Source organism: Octodon degus, unplaced genomic scaffold (genome assembly GCF_000260255.1).
Source record: "Octodon degus isolate 3935 unplaced genomic scaffold, OctDeg1.0 scaffold00008, whole genome shotgun sequence".
NCBI lineage: Eukaryota > Metazoa > Chordata > Mammalia > Rodentia > Octodontidae > Octodon > Octodon degus.
Window position 1 is genome coordinate 3,468,141 of NW_004524584.1, and position 20,538 is coordinate 3,488,678.

Consider the following 20,538-nt stretch of genomic DNA (forward strand, 5'->3'; position numbering starts at 1 on the left):
ACTCTGTGTGTTTAGTTGAATGCACAGCTTTATATTCTAACACTAACTAAGTAAGGGTTGACTGTCACAATGGCCAAGGAACATCGCAGGAACTTTAACCAAAAGAAAAATCAATTTTCTTCTACATGAAATACTCACAAGTGGAGATGAAATTTTATACAGAAAGCAGTTTGGGGCCATAGCCAGTATTTTGGTGAACCAGTGATTGAGGTCACACTAGTACTTGTGACCAACCCTAAGATATGTTGATGAATGTAGACTCATACAGTAAAGTACCCCTAACCATAAATAATATGCCACCAGGTCAACTACCCAAAATAAGTTGTAGATAAAATGTTTCCTCTAGCAATTTATAAAATCATTTACAAAAATATTAAATTAAACTACTAGACTTGGAACCAACCCTGATATAAGCTTTTTGCTGGTGTTCTTTAGCTACAGATTAGCTATTAAATGGTAAAAAAAAATATTGACTGAAATCAATTACTTTCATTTTGGGATGATTGGTCCTGTTATCAATTACTAATGCCTGGTAGTATTCAGCAGGTAAAGGTAACACCTTATGAAGACTTTCCTGTTCTTGGTGATAAAATAATATCAGCACATAGGCTTTTTCTGTGTTTTCTTCGGCTTATGGTGGAATGTTGGGTGGGGAATAGATAAGGTATTTGCATACAGCAGGGGAAACTATGATCTCAAGTTGAAGTTAAAAATAAGGTGTGGGGAAACTGAGTGTAAACCTGTTTTATACCGCTAGATATTACCAGGCCCATCATGCAACTATCTGACTCAGAGATTCAAGGGAACATTGTGTTCAGATTTAGTGTAAATGGCTATACCATAGGATTAATATAAGCATATTAGACTCTATAACCAATTCTTTCCCAAAATCCCTAGGAAGAATCAACAAAATTGAGTGTTTAACTGATAAAAATGTCACAAGGATGCTTTTAATTCTACAAATGGCCAATAGCAGAGTAGGTACCCAAGAGACCCACTTGCTGTTTATATAGGATGCCATCTAGCAGTTATCTGAGAAGAAAGCTGGGCACACTGTGTAAGAATCAAAACAGTCTGCATTTGGGAGACAATAAGGGACTGTGATTTGAAAAGATATGAGAGCTAATAAACCCAGGACTAACATCTGACTGGATGGGGAAAAACTGAAAGCATTTCCTCTAGAAACAAGGGTTTCTACACCAATTCTATTTAAAATACTACTTGAAATTTTACTAAAGTAATTAGGAAGTAAAAGGAATATAAGTAAAAAAGGCAGAGGTTAAATTATATGTATTTGCAGATACTATGATCTTTTGCTTAGAAGACTAAAACTTCAGAAGACTTTTAGACTTAATAAACAAATTCAGTGAAGTGACAAGGTACAAAATCAAGATACAAAGATCAATTGTTTTACATTTTTTTAAAAAATTTATTTATTTATTTATTTCATACAGAGTCTTACCACACAGCTCAGACTCACAGTGCTCCTCTTGTCTTAGCCTCCCTAGAGCTGTGATCACAGGTGTGCGCCACCACACTGGTTTTGGTGACCAGCACAGCATGTGTTACCATGGATCAAACCCAGATACTTGCACTTGTCAAGCAGGTGCTTAGACTGCTAAGCTATCTCCCCAGCCCTCAGTTGCTTTTCCATATACCAATAGCTACCTCACCAAGAAGGAAAACAAAATAATTCTGTTCACAATAGCTTGTATTAAAAAATCCTTAGATATAGTCTAAGCAAGGATGTGAAAGATCTCTACAGTGAGAAAAATCACAGAACAATAATGTTAAAAATGGAAGAAGGCATGAGAAAATAAAAAGCTTCTCATGGTTATGGATTGAAAATTAATATTGCTGAAATGAACATATTAGTGAAAGTGATCTACAGATTCAGTGCACTCCCCATCAAAATATCAGTGGCATTCTCAATAAAAGAAAAAAGACAGAGAGAAAAAATTGAATCTTAAAATTTGTATGGCAACATAAATGACTAAGAATAGCCAGACTGATTGTGAGAGAAAAAGCAATGGTGGGGCTATTACAATATCCAGTCTTCAAACATACTTCGATGGTGTAGTAACAAAAATAACCTTTCTGGCATAAAATAGACAGGTAGACCAATGAAATGGAGAAATCAAGAACAAACCCACACACTTTCAACCATCTGATGCCAGAGAGAAGGTCAAAAATATATGCTGAAGAAAAGACAGCCTTCTTAACAAACGGTGCTGGTAAAACTGTATATGAATATGTAGAAGACTGAAACTAGATAGTGCTGCTGTGAATACTTACGTACCAGTTGAGTGGACATACATTTTCATTTTATTAATGTATACTCAAAAGTGAAATTCCTGAGCCATGTGGCATCCCTGTGTTCAACTTTTTGAAGAGCCCAAATGGACTCTCAAAGAAGATACCTGTCTCTGTTACTTTTCTCTTATTGCTGGGACCAAATACCTGATGCCCAAAGTTAAGGAAGGAAAGGCTCATTTAGCTCACAGTTTGTGGACATTTCAGTCCATACTCAGTTGGCTCCAAGGCACAGTGGAACACGGCAGAGGGAGAAATTCATGGAGGAGAAAAATAGCGAAAATAACGAGTAAAAGGGACGAGTAACAACGCAGCAGAGGCTAGCTTCTCTCCTTTCCTCATATTGCCTTCAGACTATCTGCCCCAGAGTGGCCTTAGCACTTACACCCATAATCCCATAAGTACTCAGACCCATAATCCCAGCCTTGGATTATGAATTAATCACAAACTCTAGAACCACACCTCAATAACCGTATGAGACTTTGGGGAGACAAAAACACACAAACCATAGCAATGCAATATTCCACATTCCCACCAGCAGGGTACAGACCTTAACCTTCTCTATATCTGTATTTCATTACTGACTAAAGCTGTTGAGCTTATTTTCATGATTTACTGCACATCAGTGCATTTACTCTGGAGAAATTCTATTGTATGCTTTATGCTTCTTTTTAAGTTAGGGGCATTTGCTTTTTTGTGTATAGGGTTGTAAAAAATTTTTGAATGTTTTGGATGTATACAACACATAATTTGTAAGTCTTTTTTCCCATTCATAAGATGCTTCTTTCTTTTTTAAATAATGCTTTTAAAGCATAAATGCTTCTGACTTTGATGAAATCCATTTTGTTATTTCTTCTGCTTTTTATGTCATATGTGAAAACTATTACTCAACTATGTCATCCCAGTGTGGGTGGCTTCTGTTGTTCAGAATAAGAAGGCAAGTTAATACTGAAGGTGTCTCCTCTTTAAAGTCTCTGTTCTTACCTAGCTTTTTCTTTTGTTTTTTGAGACAGGGGCTCCCTCTGTAGCTCAGGCTGGCATAGAACTTGTGGCACTTCTCCTGCCTCAGCCTTCTGAGTACTGCCATGCTTGCTTCTATTTTACTTTTGATGATATGACTATGATATGTCTAGGGGTGAATCTTTTTGGGTTTATTCCACTTGGAGTTTGTTGAGCTTCTTGAATATGCAGATTAATATTTTCAATCAAATTTAGGATGGCTTAGGTCGTATCATGGTTAGTGGTATTTCAGAGTTTCTCAAATCTGTTCATTTTTCTTTTTATTGTCCAGATTGAGTATTGTCAATTCTCCTATGTTTAAATTGATTAATTCTTTCTTATCTTGGCTAAAATGCACTGGTAAGCCTTTGTAGTACTTTTTAATTTCCTCTTCTTCTCCTCCTCTTCCTTCCTTTTCTTCTCCTCTTCCTCCTTTTTCTTTTCCTACTTTTCAACTCCAGAATTGTTATTTGGTTCTTTTTTATCTATAATTTCTAGCTTCTTGGCAAACACCATTCACATGGTTTCCTTAATTGTTTAAACATGTCTTCCCTTAGGTCTTTGAGGACATTTATGACAATTGATTTGAAGTCCTAACCTAGTGAATTCACTCTGACATTATTTAAAATGGTTTATATTGACTGTTCCTCCCTCCTCCCAGTATAGAGGCCCTAGTTTCCTGTGTTTTGGTATGTCTAAGAGCTGTTTTGTTGAATGCTATACATTTTAAACAACACAATGTGTCAGGTCTAGAAATCAGGTACTCTTCCTAGTCCAGGATTTGTTGCTGCTATTTGCTACTGTTGTAGCTGTTGTTTTAGTAACTTGGTTCAAATGTGAATTCCTAAGGTTTGTGTTCTTTGTTTGTATAGCTATTAGTTTGTTAAGCTGTCAAGCAATAATTATATGAAGATTTCCTTAAATACGTAGAATCACAAGGTGCCTTAGCCTCTGCTCAGGCTCTGTACCTGCGTTTCTGACAAAGGCTCTGAGTAGACTTGCTAAACCCAGTGAACTCTGACTCAAGGGAAATAAAAACAAGCCCAGAAAAGAAAAGTTTTCAATGAGCTTTTAGCCAGGTCAAGTAGTACCATTTCTACCTATAGCGGCTGCCAGACTCTAACAGCTACTATATTTTTAAGGGTGTTGGCTTTCAAAATTGTCACAGCTGGGAAGAGGGACACAGAAGCAGGACATGATTAAAATATCAAGAGATTGCTGCTCAAAGAAAGGGGATACAGATGAATGTCCATTTTGTATTTGTGTATTCAAAATGGTTAGAATAGATATATAGTTACATTTTCTAAATGAATAGAGGGATTTGTTCTAATAGTGTTTGTAAATAGGATATCATGTCCGCATCTTGTACAGCAATTAACCACTAGGAAGAATGTTTGCAATGTGTTAATTATTGAAACTGTCCTACCAATTTGGTTTGAAACTGTCTCATTGCTATTTGTTTCTCAATAAAAGTATTAGAAAAAAAGAGATTGCTGTTATTACACAGATCCAATTATCTTTCTTGAATTAACATTGGACAGATTGTTGTAAATTTTTAGTTAATTTCTAGAGATCTGAAAAACTTGATTTTGACATCTTTGCCATTATAGTACTCTCACTGATCTTGTACAGAAGTGAATTTTAGAGGCCCTACTCCACTCTTTCACATCTGAAGCCTGTATTATTTCCTTTCTATGTGTCCTTCAACAATACAATTAGTTAAATACATTGTTGACTGAAATAGTTCTGTGAATAGCCTGTTTTTCTTCCTTGCACTTGGAGCAACCACAACTTTTTAAGTCACTTCTTTGAGGTTTAGAAAAAAGTGAGGGAGGGCGGGGAAGACAGCTCAGCATTCTAAGCACCTACCTGAAAGCACAAGGAACCACGTTCAACCTGCAGTACAGAATGGCATGCCGGCCCTGGAACTCTGGGTGCACTGTGCAGGCCACCGAAACCAGGTGTGGTGGCACACTCCTATAATCCCAGCACTGGGGAGGCTGAGATAGAAGGAGCACTATGAGTCTGAACTGTGTAGCAAGGTCCTGTACCAAATAAATAGATAAATAAATGATTAAAAGAAAACTTTTACTGTCCAATAACCCCACACGGTGATGGATGTGCAACTTGACCATCAAGGAGACATCTTCTGTTGCAGAAGATGCCATCATTGTTACCAGCAGCATGACAGCACACATGACCAGCAAAGAGGACAACTACAGGGGCCTGGTTGTGTGTGCCTTGTGCCACATGACAGTACCATGCTACAGGCCATCGAGTGCTACATGAAGCAGGATGTTGTGGACAAGGTGCCCAGTCTCTCCAGATCTGCCCTGGTGTCTTTCCTGTACCTGCTGAAGTGCAGCTTTGACATGGTCAAGTGCTGGGTGAATGATGCCTAGGAGGCAGCATCCAGCAATTACATCATGGTTCAGTACCATGTGATAGGGCTCCTTTACCATGTGCGGAAGAATGACCACCTGGCTGTCAGCAAGACGACTGGCAAGTTCACCCAGCATAGGTCATAGTCATCCTTTGCCAACTGTATGATGACCCTGTGGCCAGCAAGCAACTGGAAGAGGACGGCAGCTACAACAGCCCACTGTTTGACTTCATTGAAAGCTGCCTATGGAAGAAGCATGAGGTGGTTGTGTATAAAGCCACCTCTGCCATGATGAAGCTGCAGGGTACAGTGCTAAAGAGCTGGCTCCAGTGGTGCTGGTGCTCCAGTTCTTCTGCAGCTCCCTCAGGGCCATGCTCCATATGCTGCCATACATACTCTCAACAAGGTGGCCATAAAGTACCCATCCACCATCAGCACCTGCAGTATGGATCTGGAGAACCTGATCATGGACTTGAACCACAGCATTGTCACACTGGCCCTCACCACACAGCTTAAGACAGGTAGTGAGAGCAGCACAGACTGCCTTGTGGAGCAGATCTCATCCTTCACGTTAAAGATCTCCAAGGATTTGAAGGGGATGGTTGTCCAGGCCATCAGCACCTTGTGTCAGAAGTACCCTTGAAAACATGCCATCCTCATGAACTTCCTGTTCACCATGCTGTGGGAGGAGGAGGGCTTTGAGTGTAAGTATGTCATTGTTGACTGCATCACCGAGGAGAACTTGCAGAGCAAGGAGATGGGGCTGACTCACCTGTGTGAGGATGGTGAGTTCACACTTGGGCATCTGCATCCCGAGGCTGCTGGCCCAGGAGGAGCACAAGACAAGTGACACCTCCAAGTACATCTGCTTCATTTACAACCACGTGGGGCTAGAGCAGGAGGAGGTCTGTGTAGGTGCCATAAGTGCTCTGGCCAAGTTAGAAGCTCAGAATGAAGAGATGCTGCCCCAGGATCCTGGTGCTGCTGAAGAAGTGTATGATGGATGATGACGATGAAGTAAGAGACTGAGCCACCTTCCACCTGAATGTCCTGGAGCAGGAGCAGAAGGCACTCAGTGCCAGCTATATTCTAAACAATCGGACCATGTCCATCCCTGGGCTGGAGAGGGCTCTGCAGCAGTAGACCCTTGAACCATTGGAGAAGCCCTTTGATCTCAAGTCTGCACCCCTAGTTACCATGTACATGGCTGGACAGAGACCAGAAAGCACCCCTATTACAGCCACCAAACAGCCTGAGAAAGTGGTAGCCACCCAGAAGATCTTTCAGGAGCACCTGATAGCAGTGCCAAACTTCCAAGGGCTGTGGTCCCACTTCAACTCCTCACCTGAGCCTGTGGCCCTCACTGAGTGAGAGATGGAGTATGTGGGCCATTGCGCCAAACATGTCTTTAATGAGCACATGGTGCTCTGGTTTGGCTGCACAAAAACACTCAATGACAGGATGCTGGAAAATGTCACTGTATATCTGGAGCCCCCTGAGGTCTATAGGGTGCTTTGCTCTGTGTCTGCCCAAAGCCTTCTCTACAACCAGCCTGGAACCTTCTACACACTAAAGGCACTGCCCAAGGAAGGCCTCATGCCTGTGGCCTACACATTCAACTGCATGATGAAGTTCACTGTCAAGGTTTGCTACCCCACCATTAGGGAAATAGATGAAGAAGGCTATGAGGATGAGTAGCAGATAACATTCAGAAGATCATGAGGTGGGGAATGAGTGAGGGATGAGTAAGGGATGAGTTTGAGAATAAGGAGACCTTCATGTTATCCACCATCAAGACACTGAAAGAAGCTGTGGGCAGCATCGTGAAGTTCTTTGAAATGCATACATGTGAGAGGTTGGACAAAGTTCTGGACAACAAGAACAGACATACACTGCTCCTGGAAAGTGTTCTGGGGTGGTCATGAAATCCTCAAGCTCTCTTGGCTGCTGCTCTTGGACACAGTGACAATGCAGGTGACAGCCTGAAGCTCAGAGGAGCTGCCAGTTGACATCATCTTGGCCTCTGTGGGCTAAGAGGCTTCCCCAACACTAGGAAGAGTCTTGTCCTTCTTTTACAGGAGTCTGGTGGAAACTCCTTCCCTAGCTTTTCACTCTGAAACAAATCTATCATTGTGATTTTGTTGTGAATTCTGTCCCTCTTGTAGGAAGGTAATGTTTCAAAACAGGATTATTTGAGGTTTTTCTAGATTGTTTTGCTTGCCTGCAAGGAAGGAAAATCACAAATAAATAAATTTCAAACTCATTTTTGAGTTATCCCCAAGAAATGTATCCCCTCTCTATATAATAAATCAACATGTATTTATGTAAAAAATATATGAGCAAACAACAGATTGAAAAGGTAACCTATGGATTTGGAGAAAATACTTGAATATCACATATCTGTTAACTATTCATCCATTAATGGGTAAATAAAATATGGCACATACATACAGTATGATGTTACTCAGCTTTTAAAGAGAAGGAAATCCTGACACTTGCTACAGCGTACATGAAACCCAAGGACATGCCAAGTGAAATGAGCCAGTTATGAAGCAAAAATACTGTGTGAATTTTGCTTGTGTGAGGTACTTAGAGTGGTCCAATTCATAGAGATAGAAAATTGTGGTTCCCAAAAGCAGAAGGAGGAGGGAATGGAGAGTTGGTTAATTTGTATCTGTTTATTTTTACACGATGAAAAGTACGCTGGAGATTGGTTGCACAATAACATGAATGTACTTAACTATTGAACACAGTTAAAAATGGTTACAGTGGTAATTTTATGTTACACACCTTCATCACTACATGTAATTGATTTCCCTTTAAATAAATAATAAAATACATATGAACAAATGTATAAATTGAACTACGCTATAAGCTTTATGTCGAGATAAGCATAAATGTAATATCCAATGAAGTGTATAAATGTAATATCCAATGAAGCCCAGTAGTAAACATTTAACATTCAGTCAGGGATCAGTGGTTAAAGAGAGTTGTGAAGACTCACTCAGAGATGGCTTTGAAATTGGCCTGTTGCTTAAGCAGGATCCTGTGGACACAATGATGAAATGATGCAGTGTAGAGATTCTAGGGAGGAGCTTCAGCTTTGTAGGTACATATGCCTGGAGACACAGTGCTCTTCAGCCCTGGGAGATGAGCTCAGGCGAAGGTGGGTTTGGATTTCCCTGTGAGCCCCAGTTGATTCCAGGAGTCAGGGGATGACAAGCTTGATTCTAGTTTATATGGCTGCATTTTAAAAACTGGTCATTTGCTTTGGCTTACTCTTTTCATTGGAAAAAATATATAGGAAAGAACCTGAGACCATGTTATTCTCTATCTAGGCAGGGCAACTGAGGCCTGGAGGAGGTTCTTTGACAGAGAGACTTTTTTCAGCAAGATTTTGATCGCGTGAGTTTATTGATCATACATATTCTGCTACCCATCTACTCATCTGCATGCTTCAAATGGAGAGAATGACCAGGGATCTTGATCCAGGGCAATGAGAAAACCACTGCCATGACACTCAGATAGCATCTCACACTTGTCACCAGGAGTCTTCTGCCATCTGTCTAAGGAACAATCTGACAGAGCACACAGGATGAAATTTTGCAAGCTTCTGTCTTTAGATAAGGACGCTATCACCAGCTGAACATATTTTATGTATAACCTACCAGCTGCAAAGACCATTCAAGCATTATGTTTAAATATATTTGATACTATCTGAAATTCCTGTTAACTCTTGCCAGGGTGTGTGGACTTTAAAGAAACATATAATAATATTCCATAGCTGCTCAAGTTAAAAACAAAAACATTCATGAAAATGGCTGTGATCTGTTCCCTAATGGAAGGGGTAGGTGTCCAGATATGTGGCAGCATGGAGTGTTGCACGGAGACCATTATGCAAATATATTGAAATTGGCTCTCTTGTCTGTGTGCTGATGGCCCACAAAGGTGGGGATGGGATGCCTCAGAGTCAGACTTTCTTTTCTCTCTCTCTCTCTCTCTCTCTCTCTCTCTCTCTCTCTCTCTCTCTCTCTGTCTTTCTTTCTTTCTTTCTTTCTGTCTTTTTTTTTTTTTTTTTTTTGTAACCCAACATTTCACTTACTGTTGGCAGATCTTAGAGTTAAGTCTCCTAGTGTATAGTTTTCAAGAAGGTCGGAATCATCATTTGGAGAAATTAGAATGTGAATTCAGGCTGATCCACAACATTATTGCTACTCTCCTCCAGAACCTGTACAAGGTAGTGTAAATTTTATACCTTGCTTATCTCGACATAAAGCTTATAGCGTAGTTTAATTTCATTCCTAGAACACCTTAAAAATATTTTTTTCAATTCTGGGAATTGATCCCACAAAGTGCTGACATACTTTTGCAGCTCTTTTCATTCTTTTATTTTCAGACAGGGTCTTACTGGATTGCATAGGCCAGCCTTAACTTGCGGTGCTTCTGCCTCAGCCTCTTGAGTAGCTGCAATTATAGGCATGTACCACAACACTTGGCTCAAGTTGGGAATTTTATCAATAATGACCATAATAACAGTTTATTGATATGGTATTCCTCCTTTTCAGGTGTAAATGTTTCTGTCATTTAAAACACCTAAATATATCAGTGTGTGCTACTCAGAATAAAAAATTATTTTCCATAGCCGCACTGAGGTCATCAAAGATAGAGCACTACTCTGTAATCCACAGTCCATAGTAAAATGCAGTCAATTTTCTCCAACTGTGACTTTGCTCAAAAATATCCAGTAAGAATTTATTTTTCTTTTTTGGGTTTAAAGATTTAGTTTGTTTCTTTCAAGCCTTTTAATATGGAACAGTTTCTAAGATTTTCTTTGTTTTACCCTGAGGCAAAAAGTACCACTTACTACTGTAAAGTATCTCTCCATCTTCACTCTTTGATGTTAGATTCAGGTAGTGCAAATTTGGCAGGAGGTTTATGGTAGTGAGGATGTGTCCTTCTCAGCACAACATGTTAGAAGAGACATGACGTCAGCTGTCCCAACCTGGTGATGTAAGCCTAGACTGCATTTTTTCAGATTATGGATACCATGTCTGTCCACTTGAAATTGTCATTTTTGTTTTATGAATTATGTGTGACCTATAGGAAGAAACATGGAAATTATGTAGACATCTTGTTCTCACCAAACTTCAGTCACTACTTTTATCACCAGTTGAGGATTTCCTGGCCCATCAATCATTATTTAATCATTAGTTGAAATTATAGAATGAAGAAGAACTTTTCCTTCTTTCCCTTTATTTTTAATGTACTTTTTAAAAACTTATATTTGTTTAATTCCTAGTTCTTAGTCTATTCAGTAAGCTATAGTCCATTACTTTGAATATGTATGCCAGTACTCACAATTTCCCTATTTGGCCAGTGGAAATTCCTTCAAAATTGCTGCTATATCCTTTAGACATTTCTCAATGATTTTGAACATTGCTCTTCAAGCCAGTAAAATTCTCTGGATTCACCTAAAGTGTTCACATAACAGTTCTGGAATTAACTATTTCTCCAAATGTTTTCAGTTCATTGTGGTAAATATTGGTATTTGTGTTAGGTATGTTCATTGCTTTTGGAATATAAGAGGTTCTAGATTCTCATGGAGGTTAAATCCAGAAAATGTATTTCTGGGCTTATTTCTGTGCAAGTATCTGCATTTTGCACACCTCACATTGATAACTTTAATTCCAATTCAATGCCACAGGGCACAGTTTAGTGTTTGTTATTTCTCTTTAGATCTCAGTATCTTCAATATATTTACTAATTTCCTTAAGTGTTATGATAAAATGATAATCTTGAGACAGACTTGCTGTCTGTAGCCATTGATGCCAATGCTCCCCCTGCACTTTTGCTCTTACTGTTTTGCTGCTTTCTGGGGCCATGAACTGCTTCCCTCTTCCATGTGGCAGTCTGCCTTGGAGCCTACTGAGTATGGACTGAAACCTTCACAAACTGTGAACTAAATAAACCTTACCTTCCTTCATTTTGGGTGTTGGATATTTGTCCCAGCAACAAGAGAAGAGTAACCAAGACAATAGCTAATTAATGAGAAATGTGAATGACCTGGTGCCCCTCCAGGATGGCTGGCATCTGAATTGAGGGCTGTTTCGTTTGGGGCCATATTCTTAATTCTGTGAAGTTAGACACTAATCCAGAATTATACTATATCAGTTGGTGTTAGAATATTTACCATTTTCTACACTATTAACTTCCGCTCTATGTGCTAATAGTTCCTACTAGTGATTATTTTGGGTTCCCTCTCACTTTGCTTTGGTAGTTTCCTATGATAGAAGTTGATATTCTAGATTTGGAGTCTTTCTTTTTATCTTAAAGTAAGATGTAAGATTTAATAACACAAGTTTTTTTATAAATATGCCTATTTGGATGTACTGCATTTCATCAGCATCCTGTCCTAAATATACTCAAACTCCCATTGTGATTTCTTCTTTGGCCCATGAATTATGTAGAAGTTATTTTTCTTTGACAATTATTAGAGCATCTTCAGACATTATTTTATTAACAGTTTCAAATTTGATTATACTTTTGTCAGAAATCCCATTGCATCTCTATGTCCCAAGAGCTTTTAAAATATGTGCATATGTTTTTTTATTTGGTGTATTTATGTAGTATACTTCTAGCCATATCATTCCTCCTTATTCCTTATGGAAGTCTGGTGCCTGGCACAATCTCTGTATTACATAACCTCCGAGTTTTTCTTTTTTGGACAGAGGAAACATGAGCTCTTGAAAACACTAAAGTTTTTGTAAAGATGAGGGGGGGTTTAGGAAGAATAAGTGAAGGAAATAACTAGGCAAGAGACACCATTTCCTCTTAACAAATTTTCTAAAGGTCAGTTTTCCTACTCTGGGCTACACCCCTCCAGAATTTTATTGTTTAATGTGATCATATTTTACACTGTACAGGACAATATGAGGAGGATGAGCACTTATAGTCTGGTTAGGAATCTAAAAATACACTTGTAAACTTGAATGTGCTACTTACTGTGCTCAACCCTTTCTCGATATCTTTCTTTCTCCTCTTACAGGCTACAATTAATTTTGATAGAGTGCTGGGTTAAATATCATCTATCTTATACCCTAAGTCTATTTATCTTAAACATTGAAAGAATGACGAAAAGTTACTTAACCTTTCTAAGCAAGTTTGCCTAGAAAATGAGCCATCTTGCCTAATACAAAAAACTTTTCACTAAATTTAATAAATTTGTTCATGGTCTCAATAATTTAGGAAACTTTAGCAATATCATCCAAATCATTATTTTAAAAAAGAAGCATTTTAGTGTTTTGTTGACTAAGTGCTATGAGCTATATGATTTAAAACTCATATATCAAGTCCAATAACATGCAAGTGAAGCATTAATCAATTTTGTGTAAATTTTCTAGGATAGGGAACCACTTATCATGCCTTGGAGACTCTGTAGTAAGGACTGGCCCTCCTCATAAAATGAGAGGAAAACAAGAAGTCTTGGTGCTGGCCCAAACCAATCTTCATGAAAGACTACTTAAATTAAGCCATCTGCACAAATGAGACATTTTCTTCTGGTTAACTCTATTGTCCTAAAGCGGATTAGAAGCAAAGCAGGTCAGTACTGCTTTGCACTTAATCCCTTTCAAATCAGAAACTATTCATCCTGAAGCCAGGGGCCAAGCCAGCTTGGGGTTGTGGCTGAGATAGAAGGAAGAGAATGCATTCTGTTGCCTGATCCCATGCTCCATCTTCTCTCTCCAGAAAGACTGTCAGCTCCAAGAGCTCAGGAAACAAGCTTGATCCCTGCACAGAGGTGATGCCTAGTAAGTGCTTTGTAGACAATGTAAATTTTCCCAGAGTAACATTTTGCATAAGCACATTTTGCATAGCTGAGGTTCTGCTCTTCCTATGTCTCCACAGACATGAAAAATATTTCTAAATCTCAAACTACTTGACTTTGGACACTAATGAATTGGAAACAGTGATGAATTAAATCAAGCAATTAGTTCTTTGATGACTTGATCTTTGAAGTTTGACTTAATCAGATCATCTCTCCTTTTCCCTTTGGGGCAGGGAAAAGCCTGCTATAGAGGATGGTCAGTGTGGGCTTTGCTAATGTGACAACTGAGCAGACAGAAAAAGCAAAGGAGAGAATCTTATGAGTGGACACCTGTGGTATTCCAGGAAGTCATGGAATAAAAGGAGTAGCAAGTATATTGGTAAGAGTGCCTTGCTCAGCGAGTAGCAAGGAGGCCAGTGTGCCTATCCTGGGGTAAACTGAGAGGGAGGGAGGGAGGTGTGCAAATGAATTCTGTATCAGACTCAGTAGAATGGGCAGACTGCAGGCATTTTGGCCTTTACTCTGAACAAGATGGAGAGCCTCTAGTGAATGGGAGCAAAGAAATAACATCATCAGACTTACAAATTAAATGGGTAAAGAGAGAGAGTAATGAGTAATTTGTTGTATAATGGCCCAAGTTTGGGCTTATATCAACATTTCTATCCCTAGGACCTTGAGAAACTTGTGCACATTTTCAAAATATCTGTTTCCCTGTTTATGAAACAGGGAGGATGGTGTCAGTCACTCTGAGTCTCAGCAAGAATTTCTTGAGAGTGTATGACATATAAAGTATTTTGTTAAGTAAAAACCAGGGTACAAAACAGGGTGTGAAATGTCTGCCTGATCTTTCACACACACACACACACACACACACACACACACACACACACACAAATCCTAGTATGTTGTTATCTGATTAATGTCACAGATGATGTCACAGATATGCATCGCTTAAATATGTGGGTGCATTCTGAGGTTGTGACATGGATGTGCAAAAGTCACAGAGTGTGCTTACACAGGCTAGGAGGGCCACAGCCCCATGAGTTGACATGATCTTATATGACCATCATCTTTCTGTGACCTGTCATTGACCCATTGTTATGTGACACATGACTGTACTTACAAGTTATTTCACTTTTTCCTTTACTTTTTGTGTTTTCTAGATTTTATTATTGAATATATATACTTTAAAAGTCCCTGTATGTCTTTTTCTTCTTTTTTATAATTATTTTTTAAAACAATAAAAATAATTTTTAAAAAACATACCTGATATAGAATTTCACTAAAAAAGTTACAGGAATTCATTTGACCTTAGCCAAAAGGCTGAGAAGTGATAAAAAAAATTACAGGAAATCAACAATGGTTGTATTCATATTATTATCTTCAAATTAGTTGCTCAGATTACCAGATATAACTTGTAAAATTGGTCAAAAAACTACAAAAAACTAAAAAGGGTAGATTAAAAAATTTAGCATTAACTGCTTTTTTCAGTTACATTTCTTGTTATACAGGTCATGCGTTATCTTGGTCTTAACCATGCAGCAAAAAAGTATAAAAACGAGGTATAAAAAGTAAAGCCATATTAATATGCTGAGCTGTAAAATGCTCAAGTCAACAACTTCTGACATTGCCAGTCCTGCGGATAACCCACTACTATTATGGACTTCTGTACTATATTGGATTATTTTGGCGAATTCACTCACCTACAATATTTAAGTGGCAATGGAATATCCATCTCTGACAAAACTAAACAAAAAAGGGGATACAAATGAAGGACCAAGATGAAATTAGTATGCTCAGAAGGAAGGAGCTTCTTTTCTCCTCTGCCTCTTCCTTCTCCCCCTCTCCTTCTCTTTCTCCTCTACCTTCTCTCCACCTCCCTCTCTTCCTCCCGCTTCTGTCTCCTCCCCCAATCCTGTAAGGACACAATACCAAAGCATTAACCTGGAAATGAATAAGCCAGCCAGCATTGTTGTTGGATGTCTGACCTCCAAGTTTTCGAAACTGTAAAGAATAAATTTGTTATTTATGCCACAAAATCTATGGTTTTTTTTTTTCTTATACCATACTTCCATGAATAAGGTTTATTTATTTTTGGCAGTGAATAATATTCTGTTGTCTGGGAATATCATGGTTTAAAAGTACCTGTATTTAAAAAAAAAACAAACAAAAATAAGTGTCTGTATTTAGCTATCTACCTATTGAAAGATTTATTGATTGCTTATAGGTATGAATAAAATGACTAAACATCTTGGTGTAAAGTTTTGTGTGGATAGAGTTTTAGTTCATTAGGTGAAAATCAAGGAGAATAATTGCTGAAGCAGATGTTAAGAGTATGTTTAGTCCTATAAGAAGCTTCTAAACTGCCTTCTAGAGGGGCTATACCATTTCATGTTTAAAATATCAAAGAATGAGAGTTCTTGTTTCTCTAAATCCATAACAGTATTGGATGTTACTCACCAGATCTGGCACAAGGTGACTTCTCTCTCTCTCTCTCTCTCTCTCTCTCTCTCTCTCTCTCTTTCTCAGAACTAGGAATTGAACTCAGGCCCTTGCACTTGCCAGGGAAGTGCTTACTGAGCTATCTCCCCAGCCCCAACTTCTTTCTCTTTCCCAAAGTCAAAACGGGCCAGGGAGATGGCTCAGTAGAATAAGTGCTTGCCTGGGAAAGGGCCTGAGTTCAGTCCCCAGTTCTGAAAAAAAAAAAAAAGTCAAAACGATCATAAAATGTAAGTATTTTGAGCTGAGTCAGGACATCAAGACAGCCCCGATAGCACAACTAAAATCACTTATGAAAAAAGACTTCAGAACTACTCAAAATGTTACCAGAATGATGATTTAAGTGTGTTTGAAGCAAGGAAGACAAGTTTTGAGGGGGACCAATGACAAATGTCTTTTATTCTAATATATTTAAAAATTTGAAAACTCACCATATTTAATTCTTTCTTTCAGTCTTTCTTTTCTTTCTTTCTTCCTTTCTAGACAAAGTCTCATGAGGTTCAGGTTGGCAATGAATTCAGTGTAGCCTGTGCTGACCAGAGCAACCCTCTTGCCTCCGCCTTTTGAGTACTGGTCTTATAGGCATGCACCACCTGCCATGCCCACACTTTGTGTTTATTTTTCTACCAAATAGTAGGTAGGCTCTAAGATAATAAAGACTCTGTGCAGGGCAAATTTAGGTAAAGTTATTATACTATATTTGAGTTTCCTTGATAGGTAGTGAAATAGAGCATCTTTTTTAAATGAAGTGATTCTTTAGGGTTTTTGTTCATTTTTCTATTTTATTGTCTGTCTTTTTATTGTTATATCTCTAGGAGTTTGTTTTATGTTCTTCATCCAAACTTCTTGTCAGTTATGTAGTGTGGAAAGATATCTTCTCCAACTCTTTGGCTTGCTTTCTTACTTATTGGTATTTTTTAAGGATAATTCTATTTTATAGAGTAAAAATGTTTGGAAAAAATGGTAATTTATGAATAATAACATGTGCAATAGCTACCTTGAAATGAATTGTTGAGTAAAATACCAATTTGCTGAAGTACAGTTTACACAATTTACTAAAATGTAACGATTTGTTTATATAAAATGATAGTGAATTTGTGACACATTCATTTTTGGAAAATTGTTTGCTAACATATTCTGCAGGGATTCACATCCAATATGAGCTAGAAACTTCCACTGGTAGTTAATAATAGTACACACATACTTACTCAGAAGTACAGGAGAAATCCAGAGAAGACTATTCATTAAACCAGAAGCAAGAAGTAATGAATGCACTGGGCCAGTCAGATAATTCAGCAGACTAATGTGCCTGCCTAGGCAGAGCACAGCGGTGAGGTTCCATCCCTGGTGTGCCATGCTGGCCCTGTCTCCAGGACGCACTGAGATGACATTGAGACTGGGCGTGGTGGCACATGTCTGTAATCTCAGCATTTGGGAGATTGAAAACAGGAGAATCACTACAAGTCCCATCTATGTAGTGAGACCTTGTAGACCTTGTAGGCCCTGTCGACCCTGTACTAACTACATAAAAAAAAAGAATGTAGAAGCAATGAATGTACAACAACATCTTAAAAAGTGTAGAATGGTCACACTGTCCAAGAATGATACTTCAATGCACAATAGTATGGGTGAATTGTACAAACATATTGTTAAACAAAAGAAACTGGATAGTCAAGAAAATGAAGAAAATAAATAAAAAACGAACAGTTAAAATTAGAACTGTGCATAATTCAAAAGCTGTCAAAACTACTATATACTATCATAAGTCAGGATGAAGGTTATGTTTGTGGAAGGTTGGTTAATGACTGGAAGGAAATCTAGGGTCTGATTATATTCTGTTTGATGTAGGTACAGGTGACTAAGGAAAATTCATTTTCTAAAAGCCACTCGTAGGTGTCCTTCAACTCTGTGGTTGCCGGGAGAGGTGATGGGAGGATCCGAAAAGACTGGCGGGAGCCACGCCTCTGTCTGGTTTCCTGGGAGCTGCAGGTGTTACGTGACAGGCTGAGTGGCCCTGGGGAACAAATGTGCGGTAGACCTTGCCCTTCCTGACCCAGCGCCTCCAAGCTGAGACCGACGGTACTGCTTCGTGACCAGCCTGGACAATGTTAGAATTTTCCACTATTCTGAAAGCTATTCATTTCCAAGACCATGCTACATGTTTCACTGCTAAAAATGGAACCAAGGTTACGGTGGAAAATGTGAAGTGTGTGCAAGCCAATGTTTTTATCCAGGCTGAAGTATTTCTGGAGTTTCTGGTTCAGGAAGAATCTGCTGTATTTCAAGTTAATTTAACTGTTCTTTTAGACTGTTTATCTGTTTTTGGATCCAATCCCATGCCAGGGACTTTAACTGCACTTCACATGTGTTACCAAGGATATGGTCACCCTTTGATGACAGAAAGAGTGATGACAGTGTGCAAAATCAATACTCAGGAGCCTGAGGAAACTTTGGATTTTGGTTTTGGCAATGCCAGAGTTATCAGTAAAATCATTCTGCTGTCAGAGGAGCATTTTCTGAACTGTATATGATGAGTGAGGTCCTACAGATTACCATATCTCCTGATAAGCCCTATTTGAGGTTATCTACTTTTGGAAATGTGGGGGGGGGCTCCCACCTTGACTATCCCAAACTGTGATTTGATGGAAACATCCCAGTGTAATCAGACCCAGGTCAACAGGTACAAGCTTTTCTTACTGAAGCCCTCTACAAAGGCACTGGTTTATGATGTAAAGCATCTATCAGGAAAGATGATCAAGGATTCCTCTCATTACAGTATTTGATAAAAAATGAAGATGGATACACATGTTTTGTGGACTATTACTGTAGCCCAGATGAAGATGTTTCTGAAGCTGAGTCCTGAATGTGAGAATTCATGGTGATACTTATGTGTGTGGATGATAGGTTGCATTCGCATTCTGAGAACAGTACTCATCATGCCATGCTTTCCTATTGTGTTGTCCACAGGGATGAAAAGAAAGAGAAGATGGAAGCAAAGTCTCCATAACAGCTGCTTGTATTTCATAAATAAATGTTTTCATGTAGTCAGAGATTACCCAGCTAATGGACTGGCCTGTGGTTCTGTCTTTTGAACTCATGACAATCATAGTGTGACAAGATGGGTAAATTACAGGGTAAATTACATGTTCTACTTAAGTAGAACATTTCAAGGACTGTAGGTTTAAAGTCTGATGATGCCATATCTCAAATGATGTTTTATTGTTAGAAAAAGCAAAGGCATATGGAAATGACCTGCTAGTTTGAATTTTCCATTAGAATCCTAAAGCAGACTGGTTCACAAAGCAATCTAAGCTTTCTCAAGGAAACTGGTGTGCACCACAGTATGGAAACTGTTGTTTTACTAGTACTTAATTGCATTGAGATGTTTATTTTCTTTTGTTTTTGTTTTTGTGGTATGGGGTATTGAACCCAGGGCCTCACTGAGCTATATACCCATCATTTTTTGAAACAGAGTCTTGCTAAGTTACTCAGACAGACTAGAAGCAATTTCAGAGTTACAGGTTTTCTTTTTAGCATTGTTCAGTACAGTAAGTACCTTCCATTTACCCCAACAGCTTCTTGACCAAACCAACATATAGAAAACCAGTTAGGTGCTTTTACAGTCTTCTGAGTTTTCACTCGAATATTTTGTGGAGTATAAATATTCTTTGTAACCTATAAAATATGCTCAAATTATCTGACATGTTCTTTTAGAAGAAAAACTACATGGCAGGATGAAGATTTTATCTTTGTTACTATACTAGGTGATAATAGTGTAGTGCCCTGTCCTGGCCTAACACTCTGGGCCCTGTGGGTGTGTCAGCTCTACATGGGGTAGAATGACCATACTGTAGATTTGTTTAGTCTCCCAGGCCTTAGCTCATTAATGTCGGTCACTGTGACCAGTTCTTTCCTCAAACAAAAGTGGTCCAAACTATGGACTACTCGAGCACCATCGAGTGATGCTCACCAACATTTGATGGTACTTTTGGAATACCCTACCTTAAAAAGCCCCCTGAGCCTTAGAGGAAGTTGTTTTGGAGAGCATTGTAGTAGGTGCCTCTTCACGAGGAATAGCTTCTCCTGAGCTGCTATAGGCCCAGCCTTCCAGACACGTATGCAGCAGTTCTGGGTTGTAGCCCAGTGGCAGTCACAGGATGCCCAGCTGCTTTACAGGAAGTTAGAATTCTGTGGAACTTTGCAGTGTATGTTCACGAAGGAAATGGATGAGTCTATTAAATGGTGTCAAAATATTTATTTAAATACCACCAATATAATCTAAAATATAATTATAAAAATAGTAATTCAAGGACATAATTTTTCTTTTTTTAAAAAAGCGATGTTTTTATATTTTATCCGCTGGAATATGAAGAATTAAACAGAATTTAGGATTCTGACTAAAAAATCCCAGATAGTTGCAATTGCTTAAATACAAAAAATATTGTTTAAAAAGACCTTCAACCTACCTTTACATCTGAAACATGTAAAATTTTACCACCAATGTTTTCTCCAAGCTCTT

At 38.6% G+C, this 20,538-nt stretch overlaps 2 pseudogenes; both read left to right on the forward strand.

Annotated features, from left to right (window-relative positions):
• Nucleotides 1–5,382: 5,382 nt before the first annotated feature.
• LOC101590243 lies at nt 5,383–7,729 on the forward strand (annotated as a pseudogene).
• A 280-nt stretch (nt 7,730–8,009) lies between these two features.
• LOC101590640 lies at nt 8,010–18,882 on the forward strand (annotated as a pseudogene).
• The last annotated feature ends 1,656 nt before the right edge of the window (nt 18,883–20,538 follow it).